The 6,641-nt window shown below is 32.6% G+C and overlaps 1 pseudogene across 1 annotated transcript; it reads left to right on the top strand.

Moving 5' to 3' along the window:
- Positions 1-3,816: 3,816 nt before the first annotated feature.
- LOC308630117 (nucleophosmin-like) lies at positions 3,817-4,656 on the top strand (annotated as a pseudogene). The gene has a single exon. The product of its transcript is annotated as a nucleophosmin-like (transcript).
- The last annotated feature ends 1,985 nt before the right edge of the window (positions 4,657-6,641 follow it).

The raw sequence follows: 6,641 nt of genomic DNA on the forward strand, positions 1-6,641 counted from the left end.
ATAATTTAAGCAACAAAATAAATAAAGTTGTACTGGATTATAAAGCAAAATATAAAATAAATATCCCTGAGTCCATAATTATATAAATGATTGAATAAATAAACAAATGGAGGAGAATTAAAGAGACAAAAATCTTGTGGAAAATCATCCCCCAAAAAAATATTTAAAAGAAGCTTCACTCTCAAGGAGATAGAACATACTCATGATTCCTTACGTATGGCTGCACATAGTGAATTCCTTCCAAAGAGTACAGATATAAAGGGGGTAAAAAGAAAAACTTTAGACTAGAGAAACCTGACAATTACCACCTCCCCCAGGAGTTCAAGTTTAACTTCCACAGTGATGTCACGTTGACAGTATGTACACTTGCTGTGATGTGTTGGGAATGGCACTACATGTAAGTTTCCTCCCACTTTTCAGTGTTCCTTAGCGAATCTTCCCAAGCTACTAGTCCAAGATTGCCTGTGCCACAATAGCTTGAGTTTCAGTAGTGAAATAAACATGAGATTGTCAGTTAAAAAAAAAATTAAAAATAAAAATAAATTAATAATAAATTAATTAGGATCTAATTTGTCATAGATACCTGCTATAATTACTTGGGTAATGAAATAATATATAATTAATAAATTAATATAGGAAAAATGGCTTAAAATACTTGATCCATCCAAAAGAAGAAAGAAAGAAAATAATAAGAAAAATTAATTGGGAAAAACAGAAACAAATGCTAAGAGAGTAGATTCAAATTGAAATATAGAGAAATTCCATTAAAGATAAATGAATTGAATTCTCCAAGTAATAAGCTGTTATGTTGGAAAATTTAAATAAATATAGAAATACACTCCCAGTAGAGTGATATTTGACATCCTGTTTCAGTAGCTGATAGAAAAGGAACAACAAACAGAATAGATATTAAAGATTTGAACCATATGATTCTTCAGTCAAGCTGATGTATGCAGAGCTCTGCATCCAGTAAATGCAGAATATACATCTTCTTTTCAAGTACACATGAACAGTTGTACAAAATTAACCACTTGCTGGCTCTTACAGCAAATATTTTATTAGTTTTATTTGTATTTTATCTAATTCAAATTTGACTTTTCTTTTTTTACAAAAATCAGCAAGGTTCTTTATTTCCAATTCTTTGGGTAACTATTGACTTTTCTTTTTTTTTAATTTTTTTATTTTTTGCGGTATGCGGGACTCTCACCGTTGTGGCCTCTCCCGCTGTGGCCTCTCCTGCTTCCGGACACGCAGGCTCAGCAGCCATGGCTCACAGGCCCAGCCGCTCCGCGGCATGTGGGGTCCTCGTGGACCGGGGCATAAACCCGTGTCCCCTGCATCGGCAGGTGGACTCTCAACCACTGCGCCACCAGGGAAGCCCCCTCTATTGACTTTTATAAACATAAATCTTTCCAGTTTTTCTGGAGTATTTGTCACTTATGTAATTAGCCCAATCAAAATATTTAGCAGTTCATTTCACCCAGTGTAAGTTTTCTCTTAATAATCCTCAATTTATTGATGAATACATAATTCAGTTTGCCTAACTAAATTTTCATGGCTTTGTACAGAGATATGGTATATGCCTCAGTATGGATGGATTGGCATGCTCTGCAGGTGGATTGTTTCTAGTCTCCCAAATCAGACACTGTCTTAGGCAAATACCAGATCCATATTATAAGTGAACTAAATCACAGTGGTTTAAATGTGTCTTTTGTTTTAATTTGGTTGTATAAACAACCATCTATTCATTTTTCAGTTACAACAAAATTGATTCTCATTTCTCCTTGTTTCATCATGCCCCAACCAATAAAAGAGTGGCCTCTGAATCTAACTGAAACAGTGAATTGTACATTCTGGTTATAATTTAGGCAATATTTGCTAATAAAAGAATCTGGCCATAACTAGTCATAAGGATGTAAATTGAAGTGATGAGGGGAATAACTTGCTACCATAAATATATACTTTATTATTGGAATCACATTTCTTTTTATCCTGCCAGAGAAACTGATAATTTAATTATGATAATTATATCAATATAACTAATATTTTGGACTGACATGGAAACAATTGGTGGCCTGATTTTCCAGACTTTCAAGATTTGGGGAGTCTTTGGTATATTGTCAATGTTTATTTCCATTACTACCTGTAGGGCAAGAAGGCTTTTCATTATATTTCTTTCTCTGTGAAATATAAACACGCATGGGTTGTCTCTTTCAACTCCACAACTGAAATTTTAATTCCACACCTAGTTTTTGCTTATTATCTGGAAATGAAGTCAGTCTCTTGATAGAGGAAGAGGATCTGTCCTGCATACCATAATAAGTTCTCTGCCATTATGGGTGCCTAGATTTTACAGAGCAAAGCCCAATCTGAGTCTGATGTATGAGCTTGAACTTTTCTCAGAATCTGGACTAACAATTGTAATTGTTTATTAATGTCTGGCTATATGTGACTTCCACAACTGGAGGATTGTGAAGAAGGAAGTACAAGATCTAAGGCCTCTCACCATTCATTTTTGGTTATGCTATATTTTTTCATTTGAGAATCAAGAAAAGTACATTCATGTTTATTGATATTTTTACTTATCTGGTCCAGGCATTTGATCTCTCAGGAAAATTAAGAACTCTTAAATGATGTTTTTATACCTGATACAAAATAATCCATTTGGAACAAGTTTTCAGCTTCTCATTGTCTACTACTCCACTAGTATTAATTTTTTTGTTTTTTTATCCCATATTATTCTATTTATACACATTAATTTATTGTAATGATACTGTAGACATAATTCTATACCTCAGATTTGTCAGTGATGTCATGTTTTAAGCATCTACCTATAGAATTTTTTGAGTACTGTACATGCTATGTTGTTGCTCTGTGCTATTCATATGACTTGGTGAATAACAGTTGACCATGACTTTCCAGGACTTGAGACTAGCCAGATAGAATTCAGAGACCTGAAAATAACTCTTCCACTTGATTATTTTACTGATATTAGTGGGAAAGTAGCAATACAAACCTTTTTAAAGGACCAGTGTTTAACTAAGTTTACTGTAAAAATTAAAAATTAGAATAGAGTACATGAAATATTAATACCACATTGTACTACAATTTCAGTTCTACCTTTTAAATCATTGTTTTATTACTGAAAGGTATTCATGTTAGGTCTTTGGAAGTATGAGTTTTTAAATCTAATTTATTATTTATATAATGATCAATTATAGGAAAATAGTGAATGAAATGCAATTAATTGCTTAAATCATGCTATAGAAATTTACAGAGAATCGCATGGAAGAGAAAACAACATTTTCAAACGAAGGGCAAAGTTATGAAAAGAAATGTTGTAACTTCTAATAAAATTTTCATTTATCTCTAAAGCATCAATTATCTAATTATCATTATCTTAAAGTTTCCCAAAAGCAAATGCAGTAAGGGAAACTATTTTTCAGTTCATTAAAGTTGGTTACCTGTGGGCAAATAGCCATATCTCAAATACTGTAGTGTTTTATGTATCTGTAGTGTGGAGATCTGTCCTCTACAGACTCTCTATCAAAATGGTTTCCCTGCAAAATTGTCCAAAACTGTTATCACAATGAAATACTTTCCATATTAATTTGATTTTTTTAATTTCCAGGAGAAATATAATGATATATTTTAAGCATGAAAAAGTACATTTTTTATTGTAGCCAATTTATTTTTTTCTAGTTCAAAAAGCTATAAAATGTCACCTGGTGTGATTCTGTCCTGCAAGGCTATTGTCTAGAACAGTAGTTTACCTCCATCTGCCTTCTCTCCCACCTAAGTGTGTGTCACCACCCCATGGAAGATTCCATATAAATGGACATGAGCCCCTTGAGGCCACCAAACTATCTTTCCAGTTGTGAACTAAAGGCTGGCAAAGATTATCTCTTTAAGGTGGATAATGATGAAAATGAGCACCAGTTATCTTTAAGAACAGTGAGTTTAGGGGCTGGTACAAAGGATGAACTGCACATTGTTGAAGTCGAGGCAATGAATTATGAAGGCAGTCCAATTAAAATAACACTAGAAACTTTGAAAATGTCTGTATAGCCAATAGTTTCTCCTGGGGGCTTTGAAATAACAGCTGTGGTCTTACAGTCGAAGTGTGGTTCAGGGCCTGTGCCTATTAGTGGATAGCACTTAGTAGCTGTGGAGGGAGATGCAGAATCAGAGGATGAAGAGGAGGAGAATGTGAAATTCCTAAGTTTATCTGAAAAGTGTCCTGTACTTAGAAATGGAAGCAAGTTTCCACAGAAAAAAGTAAAACTCACTGTTGATGAAGATGAAGACAATGATTTTGATGACAAAGAAGCTGAAGAAAAAGCTCTGGTAAAGAAATCTCTATAAGTTAGTACAACCAAAAATGCACAAAAATCAAACCAGAATGGAAAAGACTCAAGACCATCATCACCAAGATCAAAATGTCAAGAATTCTTTAAAAAGGTGGGGGGGGGGACTCCTAAAATACCAAAAGAACTTAGTTCTGTAGAAGACATTGAAGCAAAAATGCAAACAAATATATTAAGTGCATTGAACAATCCTGGGCACTACTGGTAAATCAAACCCAGAGAGGAAGAGAAGAGATAAATATAGCCCATACTGAGTATCATCAACAATTCAGACTGAAGTCTTCTATTTTAATCTCAATCCCCTTTCCTGATTTGCCACTCACCCACACCCCTTCCAGTCTGGAAGCAATCTCACTCTTGATCTCCTAAAGCACATTCTTTTGACTGCTATGATTCAGTGAACCTTATACTTTGCTTTCTATTACTTGTGCATTTGCCTCACCTCTTTGACTATGTCTTAATCACCTATGCATCTCCCTAGCTGCTTAATAAATATTTGAATACAATATAATAAAAATTTAAAAAACTATAAAATGTTAAGAATATAATGATAAATCACGGTAACTGAGAATTAGGGGCCATTCCCTACTGAACTGCTTTTTTGGATAATTCAACAGAGTTTTTACTACTTTGCAGTGTAACAACCTGAGAGCTTTTTGAAATACTGTATAGTTTAAATGACAGAGTCCCTTTCTCTCATTTACATAAGTAGTACAGGCTTGTTAACTGAGTTCAACATTTTCCTTGAAGCAATCCTTACAAAGCAACAGAGGCATTAGTAGATTTTATATAAAGATTTAAATTCCAGTTTTTTAGTGTTTTTTTTCACAGATGTAAAATAAAATCAAATAAACTATTTGTGTAGTTAATTAAAGCTTTCTTTTAATATATCAAAGAAAGCAGTATTTGAGGGGATCGAAGGAAATTTTATAAAAATTTTCAAAGGCTAACTTGCTTAAACCTGCTTTCTTCTCTTAAATCGCCCATGCCTTCATAAAGGTATATCATATGGAGGTTTCTGAAGGAGTAAGCAGAAGTTCACATACCATACATTAGAAATTCAGGACCCAAATCGAAGGTTAAATAATGTAACTATAATGCTCTTAATTACATATTTTTTACTCTTTTTGGTCTTGTTTTTCTTTACCTCTGTTTATCCTTCCTTGATCAAGTTACCTATCTATCATGTATCTATCTATCTACCTATCTATCTATCCTCTAATTTTGCTTATACTTCTTGTAACTTCAAATCTGTATGTAATGAGGCAAAAACAAAAAAAAACTCACAAAAAATCTTTTAGGCTTAAATATTTAATGAGAAATTTATATGGACTTTTCAAAATCTATTCCATTAATGTGTTTTTACAATATAACAGCACAATACCACAATTCATTGAGATTCATCAAAATTAAAAACGTTTTGCCTCATTATACTCTTCTGAATACATTGTACTTGAGATGCTAAGACCAATTTTTGCTTTTGTTAGGAATGATAATCTCATGCAAATGAGCATTTGGTTTGTAAATATCACATAAAAATAGATGTAGCAAAATTTCCAATTGCAAACAATTTTGTAAGGGAATGATGATTATAGTTTAGTTTTTCAGTTAAAGAATACTTTAGTATAAATGATGCTACCTTTCTAACATTTAAATTAAGAAATTAGCATAAACTAATATACTAATTGATATCAAATCAGTCATTCAGACTTTTTAGGTAATCTGTACGATTTGTTTTACTTGAACTACTGTTAATAAATTAGTGAATAAGAATAAAATCTTAAAAACATGTTCTTTAAATGAGTTAATGTTAAAATGAAATGTTAAAAACTGCATAGAGTTGACAAATTTGATTTAATTAGATAATAAAAATATCTGAATTATACCTTTTACACAATATAATTACAAAATACAATATGGAATTCGAAATTTTTTCCAAAAAACTTGCAAATACAATAAAATATATTACATATATTCCTTTACTTGAACAGGGCCATTAAGAAGCAGTGATGACACAATTAGAATTTTTTCAATATCTAACGTGTGCCAACATATTCATCTCTTGTGATAATTTCTGTAATGTCGGCTTTCTTTTTTCTCTTTTAAAATTTATTTATTTTTTTTAAATTTTTGGCTGCATTGGGTCTTTGTTTCTGTGCATGGACTTTTCTCTGGTTGTGGCGAGTGGGAGCTACTCTGTTGTGGTGCGCAGGCTTATTGCGGTGGCTTCTCTTGTTGCAGAGCATGGGCTTTAGGCATGCAGGCTTCAGTAGT

Source organism: Mesoplodon bidens (assembly GCF_964165515.1).
Source record: "Mesoplodon bidens genome assembly, chromosome: 16".
Taxonomy (NCBI): Eukaryota; Metazoa; Chordata; class Mammalia; order Artiodactyla; family Ziphiidae; genus Mesoplodon; species Mesoplodon bidens.